Below are 18,719 nucleotides of genomic sequence, written 5' to 3'. Positions count from 1 at the left end.
AGGCTCCGAGAGGTCACGCATCTTGCTGAAGGACACATCGTCAGTGCGGGGAAGAGGTGGGATCTGAAGGCAGGTCTGGCCACCTCCACAGCCCACATACGCCCCTCTGTTCCTGAACTTTCCACCACCGCTCCTCAGGACAACTGAAACACTAGACAGATGTGCATGTCTCGGCCACAGTGTCCTAGGTTGGCGCCACCTCTGGCTCAAAACAGGCCCCGAGTCTGTCCCCGGAGGCTTGGGCTGTGTGCGCAAGTGTTCAGAAAGCTTTGTTTCTTGTCAAAAACTCAACTGATGTTTTTCCTGGAATGGCTTTTGGAAGGGAGCATGATTGCTGATTAAATATGAAGTGGTTTGAAACCTAAGTGTCTCTCTGAATAACGTAATGTTTGCTCCTGACCAGGAAGGGGTGCCAAGGGGCTGTCCCCTCAGGGTGATTTACGGCTCGCTCTCCAACAGCCCCCTTGGAAGCGCTGCAGTGGCTCTCCTTGTGTTTGACACCCCTCAAGGGATGCGTGTCCTGAAGTGGCCTGAGGGCTGGGAGGGAGCACGGCTGTCCCCAGAGCCATCAGCTCTGCTGGCTGAAACCGTGCCTGCCCGAGAACTGGCTGCACTGCTCCACGCCTGGCGGAGGAACAGAGATGGACAGACACACGCTCTCCCGCCGTCTCGGCTGGGGGCCTGTGAGGCTGTGAGGGAGTCCCGGGGGAGGGTGGAAGGAAGAAGAGCAGCTTTGTCTAGAAGGGCTTCGCCTCCCAGGTTACATCTGTCATCTCTCATTTCCTCAAAGACCCCTCAGGATGGTTATTCCTGTTGCCATTTCATGAATAAGAAAAACCAAGACCCAGGAAAGTGAATACTTTCCCCAAGTTCACACAGGATTTGAACCCAGGATTGTCTGATTCCACAGCCCCTGTTCACTTCAGGAAGGGAGAGGAAGCAGGAGGGAAGGGAACTTGTGCCAAGCTCTGTCCTGGATGACTTCCTCTCTATTATCTTTATTTTTCTTTTTGATGAGGAAGATTGTCCCTGAGCTAACATCTGTGCCAATCTTCTGAGTTTTTTTTCTTCTTCTCCCCAAAGTCCCCCAGTATATAGTTGTATATTCTAGTTGTAGGTCCTTCTAGTTCTTCTATGTGGGCTGCCACCTCAGCATGGCTTGATGAGCAGTGTGTAGGTCCACACCCAGGATCCGAACCTGTGAACCCCAGGCTGCCCAAGCGGAGTGTGCGAACTTAACCACTACGCCACCGGGCCAGCCCCTCCATTACCTTCTTTATTCCTTCCACCGTTCCTGTGAGGAAGGTAAAATTCTGCCTATTTCACAGTTGAGAAAACTGGGGTTCCATGTCCTGGAGCACCTGCCCGGGGTCACCCAGGCAATGAGCAGCAGAACCGGCTACCCCCAGGCTGGTTCTCGCTTCCCACTCCCTCATGCCCCCCGGTCGACCATGAGTCCCACAATCGGGATCTCTCCTAACCCTGCCACTAAGCTGTGTGTGCTTTGCATGCATGTTAGTCCTCACAACATCTCAACAAAACGTTTAGTATTACTGTGCCCATTTCACCAACACAGCCCCCTGAGGTTCAGAGAGGTTGAGTAACTTATACAAAATCACACAGTAGGCAGCTACACAGTAGCTGGCAGATTGGGAATACGAACCCTGATCTGTTTGATCTCAACACTTGCCGCTCTCCATAACTCAGGAGGCCTCACTGAGGAGCTGTGTCAACACCCCAGCCTTTGCCCTTATTAACTGTCACCTTTGCTGAAGGCGTTCAGCCCTCTGAACTTCAGTTTCCCTGTCTGTGAAATGGAATTGTGTGGGGACCAGGAAGACTAGATCCATTCATGTACTTAGCCGGGCATTCCACAAGCACCTATGGGTCTCCTTTGTGCTGTCAGGCACTCCGCTGGGTTCTGGGGTCCAGGAGCTGAATGAGAATCTCCACTGACAAAGACAAAAGACACAGACACAACAGGTGAAAAGGCAGCGTGCTAAGTGGTACGACAGGGCTGTCTGCACAGCAGAAGCACTGGAGAAAGTCCCACGTTCTTACGAACCTTATGTAAAGGATTATTATTGCTGTTCACTGAAACGTTCAAGGCTCATTTTCCTGAGCCTCACTTCCTGGGGTTCCCCCTTTAGGTCCCGCATTCTTCAGATGGCCGCCTGGGCCAGCAGGACTTGTATGTGCAGCTGGTTTCAGAACTTGCGACACCCTGGACTTTTTTTAACCCTCCAGGAGCTTTTAACCCTCCTTAGCCTGGAAAACCCCAAAGGTGACTCAGAGACTTTCAGGAAAGGGACTCGAGTGGTAGCCTCTGAAGCCCCCGACTCCCCCAGTCCTGTGGCTGCCCCTGTCCTGGAGCAGACTGTGAGGGCGGACCCCACAGACTTCTCGCCCAGCGAGGGCTCAGCGTCCAGGGTCCACTGCCCCTCAGCCCTGCGCCAGTCCTGGAGCCCTGGGCAGGTCCCTCCAAGCTTGGTGTCCCCAGCTGTGGCATGGGACAGAACTTCGACCCCCTCTTCCTCCCAAGCCTGCTGTGAGGACAGAACGGGGAAGGACAGCACTGTGCAACGATCCTCTGGGATGCGGAGCCCCTCCGTTCCCTGTTCACTGAGCGCGCACTTTGTGTCACCAACACACCAGAATACCTAACCCTACTGGGCACCAATTCCATATAGCAAATCAGTTTACAAATAAAACTATTAGTCAATACTTAATATATGGAATTTAGAAAATAGAATTCTAAGAATACTTCGACCTACATATCCTGGCTAATGTAATCCTTGCAAGAAGCCTGCAGGCAGATGTTCACGGATGGGGAGAGCGTTTGCACAGAGCTTGCGTCACCGTGTCAGGCTGCGTATGCGGCTGATAGAGCAGAGCAGAGCCGGGATGTGAACCGGGATGCGAACCGGCAGGACGGCTCCGGGGGCTGTGCTCCTCACCTCCATGGCATCTCTCGCTCTCCACCGGCAAGGTCTGGCCCTGCCTTCCGGGGTTCACCGTCTGGCAGGAGAGATTGACAAGAAAGCAGACAATTACAATATCATACGATGCCTGCTGTGACGGGGAAGCACAGGGGGCCCTGGGGCTGGAGGAGGGGCTCTGACCGAGCCAGGGGTATCACGGGAAGGCTTCTTGGAGGAAGCAAGTACAGAGTAACAAAGTACCCCTGGCCGAAGCACCAGATGTGGGAAAGCTCCGGGGTAAGAAAGAGGCCGGTGCATGTGAACAATGGAGAGAAGTGGGAACACAGGGTGCAAGTGGGGAGACGAGCTGGGGCAGAGCGCACAGGCCTGTAATCTGTCTCCGGCAGGGTCTCGGAGGAGAGAGACACACGCTCGCCTGAGCCATTCGAGAAGGGAACCTCACCCAGGGTGTGGGCAGGGAAGAGCGAAGGTCATAATGGACGCTGCGGAGCTCCTGGGCTAATGGCCATTACCACCCTGAAGCCTGAGGGGGCGAGCGAGGGCGTGTGGGAGACAGCGGCAGGAGCAATGGACTTGGCAGAGGGACACAGCGCTCCATGGGGACCTGGAGGAGGGAAGCCGGAGGAAAGGCTCTGACGGTTCTCCTCCTCCTCGCCCTTCTCTTGGGGCTTCATTGGCTGAACCCCACTGGGAAAGGAAACGTAAGTGGGCCCGCTGACACCCTCAACACAGATCAGGGTCCTGGGGCCCAGGGCGGGTGGAGAAGGGGGAATGGCGGACCTGCAGGGGGCAATCAGACGACACCCTTGTCCAGGAGATTGTTTGTCCTGAGGACGGCGGGGAGCCACTGTAGAGACACTATCAAGTCTCCATTTCAGAACGGTGGCTCTGATCGCAAAGCGAAGGAGAATGAAAGCAGCCTGAGAGGCTGGAGGCAGGGCCACCAGCTATGGGGCTACGCAGACGCCCTGGTGGGAGGCTGCGGGCCTGGACCACGGCAGCGGTGTCGAGGGTGAGGAGACTTCGACAGGTCGTTAGGTAAAGGCTTCCCAAACCTCAAGAAGCTGCCACCCTTTCCTCCTCCTCTTCCCCCACCTCCACTGTAACAGCTTTACCCGTACACACGCATGCGCAGGCACAAGCATGCGCACATGCACATGCACATGCGCACACACCCCACCAGCACCACTCCACGTGGCCTGGTGCCGTCACAGCCCGCATCTTCCATTCCTTGGATTCAGATTCAACTCACTCGTCCAGCAGCCCTGGAGTGGCTGACGCTGCCAGGCGTTCTCACTGTGTCATTTCATTCTGCTCCATAGGTCCGTGGTCTGGACGCTACGCCCAGCAACATGAAGCTCAGACGAAGCCAGAGTCTTGTTCAACAGCAAGTAAGCGGCACAGCCAGCACTTGAACCCCAGTCTGCCCGGCCCTGTCTGTCCGGGGCATCTTGGCCCTGATGCACCGAGAGTTGACCCCTCCTCTCTCCCTCCTTTCTCTTGCCCTCCTCCCCTCCTTGCCATGAGAGCCCAGAGGGTGTCCCAGGTGAAATGCATCCTCCCCTGTGGTGTCGTCAACAGACAGGCTGGGTGGCAGCGTCTCCCCATTGCCAGCAGCAGCCTGGTGTGGGCGGAGCCTTGCGGGCCGGGCCACGACCCTGGAGTGGAGGGCCTGCTCTTCCCACCCTCCCGAGCCCAGGCTGTGGCCTGCTGCAGGCCTCCAAGGCCCTTCCCCTAGGCCGGGAGCTATTTGAAGTGCTTTACGACGTTTAATCGTCACAAACCCTGTGCGGTGTGTACCGTGAGCCATCCCATTTTACAGATGAGAAGACTGTGGCACAGAAAGTTTCAATAAATTGCCTGAGGACACAGGAGGGCGAGCAGCAAGGCTGGCTCAGAGCTCAGGCAGGGCGGCTCCAGCGTCTGTTCACTGAACCTCCTCAGATGCTTTCTGTCCGAGCTGGAAAGCCCCAAAGCACGTCCACACTACCCTTCATCTTGAAAATGAAAAGGAGGCCCAGAGAGACAGAGTGACTTGCCCTGGTCAGCGACAAAGCCTGGGCTGGGCTCTGGCCCTGACTCCCAGTCCAGGGCTCGTCCCCCTCCTGGCTCTGCAGCTCCTTGGGACTCCCTCCCGCAGCGCCGTGTGCCCCGGGCCAGAAGCAGGCGGAGTCTCTCCGGCTAACAGCTCGATTGCACTGGGGTGAGCGCGCCCCTCCAGGAAGCCGGTTTACGGGACGTTAAGTCCCTTGCTAATGACCTATGCTCCTCACGTCCAAACTGGAGCTTGGCCGGGACTCCAAGCAATGCGCTGCAGGAGTCAGGCAGCTTTTGGCCGGGGAATAACCAAAGCCAAATGTTTCCAGAGGCAGGAAAACCCCTAGGGCCCCATTCCCCAGCTCCTCCTCAGCCCACAAGGGGGTTGCTCTGCAGCCAGTGGAAGACATTATCTATTCTTCCTGAGACTCCCGGGTGACCCCTGGACAGCCTGGGTTACCGTCTCCCCCGGTCCCCCTCAGCCCACAATTATTCTACAGATGAAAGAAAACCTTTAAGATGGGAAACGTTTTTATCCAAACCCTGCACTGAACCAACGGGGAAACTGAGGCCGGCAAGGAGCCTGAGCCAGCTCCAAGCAACAGGAGGACCAGCACAGCCCGCGGCAGCCTGGAAACCTGGCCTGTCCACTGTGAATCCTGCCTCGTAAGGGCCTCCCAGCACTTGGTTTGCCCAGAAGAAATACTTACTGAAACTGTTTTGTATTATTCGTAAAATCCTAAACAGTTGGAGATGTCCTTTCAAAAACATGTTTGTAGAAATAAAGAAAAATAGTTCAGGGAATAACTTATCTCCCTCATCCCTTACTTAATCTGTTTACGCAGGATTCCTGGGCAATGACCAGGCTGTCCCCTGCCCTCCCCTTGGGGCCTTGAAGGAGGTAAATTTAGGATATATCAATGAGCTCAATGGACTGATTTTGGGGAAGCGCTTCAGTTTACACAGCGTTTTCATGTTACGCTTTACAGCTTGGGAGGTAAACACCCACTTATTGCAAGAGAGGCTGTGCGGCCCGGCCGGGTCTCCACTGGACGCTGAGTGAGGTAAACCCAGGCCGGATCCCAGCACAACACCCCCAGCTGTGTGAGCTCAGCTTTTTATCAGCTCTAAGCTTCTATTTTCCGCATTTATAAGACAGCCATCACATCCCCCTCACAGACTTGTTGGGGAGATCGAATGAGACGAGGCGCCCGGCACGTGGTAGCACTCGGCAGTGCCCGCACTGGTTATCCGTGTACCATCCTCTGCCGGGGACCACACTACCAAAAAGATGGTTAACCCTGGGGTTTGTCATCCCAATACAGGCAGAAAATGTAAACGAGCACGAGCAGGTTTGATGGCTTCCAGATGACAAACCCACAGTGGGCGCTGGATATGTCCAGGACTGGCACATCACCCGGGTACCCTAATCAGAGGGAACCCACGTCTTGTGTGAGAGCTACTGGGAAGAGGCACGATTTTTTTTCCTGCTCAATGTGAACCTGGAGAATGCAGGCCTGGAGGTGCTGGCCGCCCTCTTGCCACTGAGTATGGATCCAGCATGGAGGGAAGGAGAGCCAGGAGGAGAAGATGGGGTCCCGATGACATCATTTGAGCCCTCCCTTCAGAAATTCTACCCCAGGACTTTTAAACCGTATGAACCAATACGTCCTACTTTGGGTAGGAGAGAGTGTATATTACTTGCAAGCGAAAGAGTCCCACAGTTTCTCCCATCGGCCTCAAGCGTTGTTGAAAGACCAAGAGACACACTAGCCTGCTGAGTGAGGAGGGTTGGCTGAGGCCACCAGAATGAGACACGTGGGGACTCCGGGCACCTGGGGGGATGTCCTGCTTCCTAGACGGGAGCGGGATATGCAGGTGCTTCTCACGCTATTCTTTGTGCCCTGCATGTACGAAATATCTCACAATATATATTTTTTAAGTCTACCTAAACAAGTATAGCTTGGAACAACTTTTCCAGAGACACTTTGGAATATATCTCAATTACAATGCATAAATTTATTCATGAGTTTGATTAATTCAATTACTGGTTCAAAATTCACAAATCTTTTAACCCTAAAACTCCTCTTCTTATCCTAAGAAAATATTGAAACGTGCTGAAAGATTTATGTTCCACATTGTTTATAATTTTCAAAAATTGGAATGAACTTATGAGTTTTATCAATAAGGAATTGAGTAAATTATGGTAAATCCTTATAATGGAATATTTACGTAGTCATGAAAAAGAATATAGGAGATCTTTTATGCATTGACAGGGAAAACCATCTATAATATAAAGTTAAGTGGAAGGGGTCGGGGACAGCTGTGTGTCATTTAGAAATTGCATCTTGGATCCAGTCACAGAAGACCTCATCACAGTGGCTTCAAATCACAGGCAATTATTCTCCAATATCAAAGACGGCCTGAAGAAGGACACTTGGGGCTGGTGTGGCTATTCCTTTGAGTTATCAACAACTCTGACACTTTCTCCTGCTCTCCAATGTGTGGCTTCCATTCTCAGGGACCCTCATGGCCTAAGATAACCCTGGAACCGTACCTTCACATCTGTTTTGTAGGCCAGAAGGAGGGCAGACAAAAGGCTAAAAAGACACACCTCCCGTTTGAATTGCCTCTCCCCAGTAGCCTTCTTAGTGGGGTACAACCTGTCTGCTTATATGCTATTGGCCAGAACTTACCCACATGCACACACCTCACCGGAATGGAGGCCGGGAAATGTGGTCTCTATTCCAGGCGGCAACGTGCTCAGCTCAAAATCAAGATGCTGCACTAAGGGGTGTATGTGTGTGGTGTGTGTGTGTGAGTGTCGATTGCAACATATATGTTCATGTGAGTACAGAATAAAGTCTGGAAGCATATATACCCACAAAAAACGGTTATGTCCAGGAAGTCAAAACACAGAGTATTCTTTCACTTGCCACTTTGTATACTCCTGAATTAACAAAATTATTTTAAACCAACTTATCTTCAGAATCAGGAAAAAAACAAAGACATCTCAAATTTGAAGAATAGTGTTTAAGTCTATAACATAAGCTTCGGTGTGCATGACATAATTGACGACAGCCTTCCATGCCAGGGTTTGCGTGCACGCATTCATCCCCATGCACTTCTTAGGCCCTCTTAGAGCCTTCAGAGTGTGGTGGGCGCCGAATTACAGAAAGGCCAGACACAGTGGACATGAAAACCTCTTTTCTCATCTACAGACATTAGAACCTACTGATGATACTCTTATCATGATTCAGGGGAGGCTTCCTTTTACGAACATTTCATCTCCTCTTGAGATCCATTCAATAAACATTAGTTGAATGCCTACTATGGGCCAGACGATTCATTAGGCCCTTTCAACCTTTTCTCATTTATCCTTAACAAAAACCCTGTCAGGCAGATACAATCATCCCATTTAATAGATAAGAACACCAAGCCTCAGAGAGATGAAATAAGTTACTTAACCAAATGCAGCTCAACATGAGGTCTGTCTGACTTCAGAGCTCATCCTTTTTCTCCTTCACTGGGGGAGGCCTTCGAGCTGAATCGGCTCCAGCCCCTCCTCTGGAGCCAGTGGATGATAAATGGTAAATAGTCCTCGCCCAAGCTCCCTGTCTCGTACCTTAGGAGCCTCCGAGTCTGAGGCTTTCTAAAATTAGGTTGATCGCTTCCTTCCTCACCTCCAGCCAGTTTTAAATATAAGCTCTCCCATCCATCTTCCTTACCCACGGACGTTTCCTCCGCATTTCGCGGACCATCAAACCAGCAGTATTTTTCCTATTGCCCTCGCAGCTTCCTCTGGGAGGCTGATCCATTACTCATTTTGGACCCGGTGTCTTGTGAACTTGTCAATGGTCCTCCCGACTTAACTGTCAGCTTTGACGCAAGTTACAAAGAGTCTCCGTGTTTTCGTTGCCCCTCCGGGATAGGGCCCTGGATGTCGGGAGCCCCTTCTGTGTATCCTGGAGTGGGTTTCCCCCAGGCAGTGGGTGTGGTGGAGAGAGCTGGGGCTTTTGACCCCGAGAGACTTGGAGCTGAAGCTTAGCTGTGCAACATTTCTGAGTCATGGTTTCCTTATGTCTAAAATGCAGGTGATAATACATTTTTTCCAGGCTGCATGTGAGGACAAATTGAGATAATGTGAGTATTTTAAGCCCAGCAGCTGGGGATTGTTCAATAACTTTCATTAATTATCTTCCTTCCAGTTTTCTTGATTGAAAATGCCCCGAAATTCTCACTTTTAACATGTATTATAATTATGCCAACAATTACACAGCATAATAGTTAAAAGCACAGACTGCCCGAGTTTGAGTCTCTGCTCTACCACTTAGCTGCTGTGTGACTTGGGCATTTACTTAAACCTTCCAAACCTCAGTTTCCTCAACTGTAAAGTGAGTTTTATGATTGCACCTGTCTCAGGGGTTAATCACTTAGAATAATGCCTCGCGCCCTGGAATCACTCAATTTGTGTGAGCTGTTATTGTTGCCACCCATCGGGCTCTTGCTAACTGGCAGGCTCTGTGTTAAAGCCTCATGCAGTCTCTCTCGTTTTCACAATAACGCAGGTCATATTCTTCCCTCCCCTGAGCTGGGGAAGTTGAGATTCACAGTGGGAAGATGACTTACCCTGGTTCCCGCAGCTAGCAGGTGGCGGAGGTTGGATTCATGTCAGGCAGTCAACAGCAGAGTCTTTTTCACTCCACTATGAGGTTATCTCCCTCTGACTTCCAGCTCATTCTCCAAGGAGCCCCCCTGGCTCCTTCGCAACTTCCTATCCTGATATCGCAGGGACATTTCCACATTAATCTTGGTTTCCTTTGCTATTTATGTTCTGCTACCTTGCCCACGCTATATCACAGGGTTGACTCATCAGAACTTGTGTCTCGGTGGTTATGACCGTAAAGGAAATGTCCCAGGACCCCCGCCAACCTGTCCCTGATCTCGGCTCATAAATGATAGGCTGTTTATCAGAGGGCAGAAGGCAGCCTATTGTTGGGATAGAGAAGAAAGGGGACCAGGTTAGAGTGCCATGCACAAGATGCAGGCCTCCAGGACCTGCTGAGTAAGCTGGTGTGCATGTGGCCCTTGGTAAACAGGATGATGACGGCCCAAATTGCTGACACTCAGCTCTGCTGTGCTGTGAACTGAGGCTTCCAGGAGCAGTGATCATCGCCGCAGAGAGACTGATGCATCCATCTAACAACCAGGAGAAATTAAATCAGAGCAGCTACCTCTGACGGAACGCTCCCCACGTGCTAAGGAGGAGACACACATACCTCTCAGGTGTCAGCTCTTCCCAGTCCCTACCATGCTCCTGGAGCTCTGAGAATCCCAAACAACCCCGAGCTCCCCACAGGCACCATGCTGATTCTTGCCTCCGTGCCCTTACCCACTCATTCCTTCAATCAGTCAATGTATTCTGTCTCTCTACTGCGTGTCTTTTGTGGGTTGAACGTGTGTCCCTCCAAAATTCGTATCTTGAAATCCTAGTCCCCAGTACCTCAGAACGTAATCTTATTTGGAAATAGGGTCATTGCAGATGTAATTAGTTAAGATGCGGTTATACTGGAATAGGGTGACCCCCTCATCTATATGAATTGTGTCCTTATAAAAAGGGGAAATTTGGACACAGACACACAACGCGGAGGTAATGCCACATTAAGAGGAGGGCAGAGAGCAAGGTGATGAGTGTTTACAAGAGACACCAAAGATTACCAGTAAACCACCAGAAGCTGGGAGAAAGACACGAAACTGATTCTTCCTCATAGCTCTCAGAAGGACCCACCCTGCTGACACCTGTTCTCAGACCTCTAGCCTCCAGAAACATGAGAAACTAAATTTCTGTTGCTTGAGCCACCCAGTCTGTGGTACCTCATTACAGCAGCCTGAGCAGACTACCACAGCGTCAGACTCAAAGTGGTGGGGATCCGCACTGAGCAAGACAGATGAGGGCACTGCCCACACTGAGCTTGTGTTCCAACAGGGAAGACAGACTGTAAGTACACAAAAATATATCTCACGTGATTTCAGATCACAGTAAGTGATAGAAAGGAAACTAAAGCAGGGCAAAGGGAGAGAGGGGGACCACGGTGCTCAGAGAAGATGCCTGTGAGGAGGTGACATTCTCAGCAGAGCCCTGAGAAGCTATGGAGAAGAACATTCCAGGCTGGGCCCTCTGTCTGGACGGTGGTCCCCCTCTCCTGTGTGGCACCCCCGCAAGCCCTCATACCTGGCTGACATCCTTCAAATCTCAGTTCAGATGTCATCTCCTCCAAGGAGATTTGCTGACCTCCAGGTTAAGCCAGATGCTGCTCCCCTCTGGGCTCCCAAATGCTTAGACTACAGGGGTGTGCCTGAATTCCCACAATGCTTTATAATTTTTTGGTTAGTTGTGTGTCTCTGTGCGTAGATTGTGTTTTCACAGAGGACAGGACCATGTCGAGTTCACTCCTGTATGCCAGCATGCAGCACAGACACTGCTGAAGACAGGTGTTCAATACAAGTTCATTGGATGGACAGGTGGATGAGCGGATGGATGGAAGGACAGATGGATGGACAGATGGATGGAAGAAGAGATGAGTGGAATTATGTTATTTATTCATCACTACAACCTTGTGACATAGTTACTATTGTGCTCAAGGCATAGACGAAGGACTCTGGGTCCCACTAACGAGGGATCTTGGCTGTTCACACTGATCTTGTTCTAATTCAACTGGTCTGAATTTTGGTGTAGTAGCTGGTTGGGCAAAGCCGCCAATCAGGCCCCAGTTCCTCGAAGTGTATAGCCTCTTACAGATTACACTTTGACTTTCCATTAAATCCTCATAACAGCCCGAAAAGTAGGCAAACAGGATAATCGTCTTCATTCGACAGATAGGAAAATCTTGATTCAGGAAGGTGAATTGAATTGCCCAGGGTCTCATAGTTGGTGCACAGAGCAAGCACTCTTGATCGACTGCTTTTTCCACTCCTGGTGCTGCCTTCACAACTAATTGACCCTCAGCACCACATCCTAGATGCTCGGACATAAGAGGCACTTCGACTTCATCTAGTCCAACCTCTTACAGACAAGGAAGAAGTCGCTCAGGGTTGGTGACTCTACGTTGACCATCCTCTCTCTCAGGCCAGTCCCATTTTTCTTGCTCTGAAGAAATACCGGAGAGACACTTCTCTGTCCAAAGTCAACAGGAAACACTTGCCCTTTAAGACAAAATAAACAAAGAAAGAAAGAAACCATTATGTGGACATAGCTCTTTTAAAATCCATTTTTCCCTGAGAACTGCCCTTTCTTTCTCAAAGTCCCTTTACCTTTAAGACCATAAGCTTCTCTAGAGTATTGAGTTGGAGGAGGACAGAATGATGATAAATCCACCAACCACAGCACCCCCTTCCATCAGCCCCTTGATGAGAAACACGTGGAGGTGGAGAGGAATGAAGGGATGGGCAAAGTTCAAGAAGCTCCTCCCTTTCTGGCGTGGATGGGGGTCTGTTGCAGATCGCAAATGGCCCAGCATTCCTGGCGGGAAATGGCAGAGAGCAGAAGTCCCACTGCAGCCAGCAGGTTGTGGGTCAGTACAGGTAACAAGGGCCTCCTCTCAGTCTGTGGATTGCTGTGACTTCAATCCTGGCTGTCCACCTTGCCAAACAGCCCTCGGTTCTGTCCTGGGCCTCTGTGCCCAATTCAGTGTATGGATTTGACCGGAGAGGTCAAGGTCAGATCCAGAAGCTGCAGTCAGCCCCAGCCCCCCATGTGAAAAAATCTTTCAAGCTTACAAAGTATTTTGGGGTAAAATGCCTCAAAACTTGTCTAAGGTTGAAGGCTCTTACCCCTCCCCAAGCCTGCTTCCACTCCTGTGTTCCCAATGACACCAACACTATTCACGTACCATTCAGCTAGAAGAATTCCATTCACGTACCATTCAGTGTCTTTATTCTCTCTCTGTATCCTTCCCATATTCAAATAATGCGCAAAGGCAGCTGACTCTTCTGGAGAACATCCTCCCCAAGACTCCTTCCTCTCCATTCCTGGAGCCCCTGCCCAAGGTCTGGCCTCCTCACCCCTCCCTCTCCCTGCCCACTCACCCTACCTGTGAGTATGATCTCCCTGCACAATTCATCTGATCAGGTCCGTCCCCTGCTCCAACTGTTGGGTCCTATTTCCCGTGAGATACGTCCAACTCTTTATCAGGGAACAGGAGGTCCTGCATAACCTAACTTCATCTCCTCATCTCCTACCCACTTCTGCCTTCCATTTTTCTCTCCAGCAGCTCTGAACCGCCTGTAGTGAAAACCACATCACACCATTTGTCACCTCCATTCATTTCCTCGTGTTATTCCCTTTTCCTGGACTGCTTCCCTTCCCTCACCATTCCCACTTCCCATTGCCCTGCCTAATTGCTACTCATTCTTTGGGGCACAGCACAAGTATCATCTCCTCCAGGAAGCTTTGTGAGATCTCGCTCATCCCACCCCAGCTGAGGTAGGTGACTGAAGTGCTCCCACAGCCCTCACTTGTACACTATGCACCATGAGTGACAGCCATCTGTTCATGTGCCTTTCTTCTCACTTCATCATGAGCTCCTCAAGGGCCAGGGCTCCATTTTACTCATCTCCACTTCACCAGCTGCTAGTCAAAGCCCTGGCAAGAGTAAGGACTGGACAAATGTTGAATGAACGAATGAATGGTCGATGGACTTGATATGACTTATGAGGGAAAGTGAGGAGTCTAGGATAATTCCAGGTTTGAGGACACAAGTGGCCGGACATTGATGCTTTTCATAAGCATCGGAAATACAGAATGAATGAAGGCTTAGGGAGCAGATGGCTGCCCCCATTGGGTAGAGACTTCCACTAGGCAGTTAGACCTATGTACACATCTGGAATTCAGGAAAAAACATTATCTGGACGAGAGATATCATTTGGGGAATCACTGCAGTGGGAAAATTCCTCAGAGATGGGTCTAGAGGGAGAAAAACAGGGGAGGGGACCCTGAGGAACACTGGCATTAAAGCCTGGGCAGAGAAAGACAGTCGCATGCCAATAATAGAGCGCGAATGGCCAGAGAGGCAGACGCTGCTCCATCAGAGTGCGACGTCACCCAAACCAAGGGAGGAGAGCATTCTGAGAAGAGCGACCAGCATTTCCAAACACAGCAGTCATGGCCACACTTCTTAAATGATGGGCAAGGCCCTTTATAATCTAGCCTTTGCCTATATTTCCTGTCTTATCCCCTCACACTGTAGATTCCAGCCTGTCTGCATGGCTTAGTGTTTCCTCAATAGACTACACCATTTCACCCTCCCATACCTTTGCTCAGTCATTTCCTCTCCCAGTAAGGTCCATATCCATCCACCCCAGAATTGTCATCATCAATTAAATGCCATCTTGAGCTTTTCCCCCTGTAAAGCCTTCCTGGCCTATCGACTGCCCAGTGCGCGGGGTCGAGCACAACCTCCTCCAGCCCTTCACTCTTCTGTGGATTTGGATCCTGCACATCACCTGTAATATTACATTTTTATTTCCATGCCTATCTTCTCCACATGATTGACTTGTGTGGGGGCACAAGCTGTCTTATTCATCTCCATAATGCCAAGCAGACACAGGGTCTGGCAGAAAGTCAGCAGCCCATATATTTTATTGAACGGGAAAGAAAGAACAAAGAACTTTGCATATCAACATCACTCAGAGAACAAATAACAGAAGTGCAAATATCAAAATCTGGTTAGTTGAAAGTTCTCCTTTGTTGAGTTTTGGTTAGCTGGGGTTCCCCTGGAAATCCCTGGGTTAATATTGTACAGGATGCATTGAGTTTTGCCCTGGCCTGGATGAGCTCCTGAACATAGTTGCAAATGAACTAATCTAGGTGGGAGGGAACACCTTTGTGGGGTTATATAGAAACATCCGTTTGTGCTAAGGCTGCCAAACTGCCTTTCGTTTAGCCCCACTGTACCAAGGGTGTCTCATAAATGTTAAATAATCATTATGACCATGCTCAGGGGGGTGTCAGTGGTCATAAAAGCTAGCTTTTATGGACACTTCCCTGCATCTCCTGGTGGGTGGTTAGAAATTGAGCAGGCCCGATGGCCAGAGGTCTCCATACAGGCTGCATCTAAGAGACCTATACGCTTGGGTGGCAGGAAGAGAATCCAATCTCAAGTTGGGAAGCCCAACCATTGATTGATTGAGGAAGGCCACCCACACTGAGCCTTCTGGAATCCATTGGTGAGTCATGGGCCAAAGGCTTATGTCTTCAATATGGGCCATTGGGCCTGATACCAAGGCATTTCCTGCTTACAGCCTAAGGGAGCTCTCCTTAATGAGGGTGATGACCTGTAGGTCCAAGAAATAACCAGACGAGAGGAAAACCCTAGTCTCATTTACACCTCGTGGGACATGACTTCCTAAGCCTTTTCTGTTTGATTCTACATTCTCCAGCAGACCTCGGTTTACATTCATCTCATCATTTATCTGTTGTATTCATTCATTCCATGGACATTAATTGAGTACCTGGGCTAGCTGTTAGAAGTACAGAGAGAAATAAAACACTGTGTCCACCCTTATTGGTCTACTGTAAGGAGATAAGACACCAATTTTCACGTAATGTGTTAAGACTATACAGCCACAGAGTTATGTACATAGACAAGAAAGGGGACCAGAGAGGTAACATTTGTACTGAGTTTTAAAGGATGAATAGAATTCTTCCAGGCAGGTAAAGGGAGGAAGAGAGGGTGCCAGGTATCCAGGAGGGTGGAGGAGGCATTTTAACAGTTAGATACATAGAGCGAGTGGAGCGCTGAAATGGGGGTCAGCAGCAGGACCTCCACCTTGCATAGTTCCCGGGGGTGCCACCTCACATCAGTGCCGACAGAGTCATGGAGTACAAAACCTGGTGGGTATATGCCCCTCGTGGCCCTGTCAGGAGACTTGGTCTCTGCTGTTAACTAGCTACACGACCTTGGATGATGATCTTCCTGTTTCTCAGTCTCTTAAGTGTAGCATAAAGAAGCTGGAGTGGATGGCTTCTAAATGTCCTCTTCTCTTAAGAGTACTCTATGGGTCTATGAGTCCAAGCTGAGTTGAAATGACATAGTTAAAGCTTGTCATTTCAGGACTGAAATAATTACTGCCCTTGGAAATGACGCTTTAATCTTCCCTGTGAGCCTTGATTCCTGTACATTTTTTACATAGTTTGGTTAAACATTGATGCATAGGATACTAACACTAAAAGGGGAATTAAAGATCATTTAACCCAAGTGGTTCATTTCTGAGAAGGGGAGACTGAGGCCCCAAGACAGTGAACGATTCACCCAAAGGCGTACGGCAAGTTGGGTCAGGACCCAGACTGAGTAGGATGGAAGAATTCTTTGCCCTGAGCCAAGTAGTTCTCAAATTTGACCCTGACTCCCTCCAAGATATTGTAACCTCCCCGGCCCAAGTTTCAAGCTTATGAAAAAAAAAGAAAAAGAAAGAAAGGCAGTAGAAGGCAAAACTGGCATCCTGTTAAGAAGTGTAATGTTGCTAATGGCGCTGCCTGCAGACCTCCCCGCCTCCTGGCCACCCTGTTCCCACTGTGCTGGCTCCGAAACTGCAGGGCACGCAGTGAATGAACGTGCAGATCAAGGACTGTAGCACCTCCACCTGATATTTCTTTGAAATATGAGAATCCCGAGCCCTGTTCTTCATAAGTAAATTAAATCTGTGTATATATTCAAATCACGGTACATATGGCCAAAATATTCCAGGCACCATCCACCTAGGCACTCAAAGGAGAAACCCAAGTGTGATTCTAGCTCTTTCCCCACTCTCTCCCATTCTCTCATTCAAGTTCTAAAACACGTGCCTCTACCTATCCCCACCAACCTACTTCAGGGCCACACCCTTTCTCACCTGGGCTATTGCATTGGTTGTCTAACTAGTCTCCCACCCCCCCATCCATCCTCCTCCATCCTGACACCATGATGCTTTTGACTCTCCCTTCCAAAGGCAGACCAGGGGCACTCCCACACCTATCAGATAAAACCCAAACTCTTCAGCATGGCACACCACACCTTTTGTGATTTCTCCCCCAGCCACCTGTCACCGTTCATCTCTGCCTTCATACTCCACAAGAGTGCATGATTGTTATTTATGGCTCTGCAGATGTGCTGGGCTCTCTCAAGTCTCCAGGCCTTTCCTGAGGCTGTTTCCTATGCTGGGAATACTGCCCGCCCGTCTTCAAATCCGTCTGCCTTGTACTTCCCTCCTGCAATAGTCTGCTGGGGCTGCCATAAGAAAACACCACAGACTGAGTGGCTTAAACAACAAAAATTTATTTTCTTACAGCTCCGAAGGCTGGAAGTCCAAGATCAAGGTGCCAGCAAATTCAGTTTCTGGTGAGAGCTCTCTTCCTGGCTTATTGACAGCTGCCTTCTCCCTATGTCCTCCCCCGGCCTCTCCTCTGTGTGCACGTGGTGAGAGAGCTCTCTCGTGTCCCTTCCTTTTCTTATAAGGACAGCGGTCCTATTGGATCAGGGCCCCACCTTTATGACCTCATTTAACCTTAATTACGTCCCTAATTGCCCTACCTCCAAATACAGCCACCCTGGGGGTTAAGGCTTCAGCATGAATTTGGGAGCAGCAGATGCAATTCAGTCCATAACACCTCCGTCATAGCTTTGTCTCTATGTATTACAATGATTTCTTTTCATGTCTGTCTCCTCTACTGGCTTCCGAGTTCTTGAGGAAACTTAGAACCTTCTCTGAATCCTTATATCAGTGAGAATTGGTTCACTTTTGTGAGGCCGGAGGTTTATAAACGTAGTGCGCTCTCTCTGAGAAGGGGATTAAAAATTAGGTATGAAGTGAATTTAGAAAGGGCCCCTGTAAGAGGGGGCCCTGGAGCTGGAGCTTCATAGCTTCACAGTTGATTTTCCTCTGGGCTGAGGAAGGAGGGAGCACAACGAAAAGCCTCACTGGGGACTAGAGAGACCACAGGCTGGGCTGCATTCCAACTTCTCATCTCCCTGTGGGCAGACAACTTCATTAACTGCACCTCAGTATTTCTGCATATGGAAAATGCGCTGAGAATACCTGTCGTGTGAGGTTGTTTTAAAGATATAATCAGATAACCTGAAGATATGTTAAATATTTGTTTACTTGCTTCCTGTCTGTGTTTCCAACTACAATGCAAGCTCCATGAAGAAAGGGGCTTTGCCTTGGTCGCTGCTAAATCCCCAGTGTGCTGTGGTGCGACCCGGGAACAGCTGGATGCCGAATAAATATTTGTTGATTAAAAAAATGTAGTACCTCATAGTACCTGAAAGAATGGTGCCTCGTATCCATCAGTAAGCAAGTTCTCCCGCCTGTAACATTTGCAATTATTAACGAACTTTAGTTAAATGAATAAGGAAGAAACACAAAATACCAATGATCAGAAGATATAAAAATCGCTACTAGCTAGACTCTAGAGAGCATTATGATTCAAAATTTCTTATTGTCCTAAATGTTTTTAAACCTAGAATAATTAAATATCTGGAAGGAAGGAAGGAGGGAGGGAAGAGAAGGGAGGGTGGGAGGGAAAAAAAGAATAAGAGAAAGAGAGAGGGAGAGAGAGACAAAAACGAAATAAAACAGAAGAACCTGAAAACCCTTCAGGCAGTGGGGAAGGTCAAAACAGGAAAGCCCCAGAAATTTGACGTGTCTCAGGCAACAAGACAGATACTTGTCCGCTGTCCCACAGCTCCTTCACGCTGTCCAGGG

At 49.7% G+C, this 18,719-nt stretch overlaps 1 long non-coding RNA gene across 1 annotated transcript; it reads right to left on the bottom strand.

Moving 5' to 3' along the window:
* Positions 1-2,725: 2,725 nt before the first annotated feature.
* Positions 2,726-4,055, bottom strand: LOC138920199 (uncharacterized). The gene is made up of 2 exons (XR_011430974.1): positions 3,723-4,055; positions 2,726-3,018 (listed from the first exon to the last, which is right to left on the bottom strand). It is a non-coding gene; the product is annotated as an uncharacterized lncRNA (long non-coding RNA).
* Between the last annotated feature and the right edge of the window lie 14,664 nt (positions 4,056-18,719).

Source organism: Equus caballus, chromosome 2 (assembly GCF_041296265.1).
Source record: "Equus caballus isolate H_3958 breed thoroughbred chromosome 2, TB-T2T, whole genome shotgun sequence".
NCBI classification, from domain to species: domain Eukaryota; kingdom Metazoa; phylum Chordata; class Mammalia; order Perissodactyla; family Equidae; genus Equus; species Equus caballus.
The sequence above is the reverse complement of the archived record's forward strand: the minus strand, read 5'-3'. Positions and strand labels throughout refer to the sequence as shown.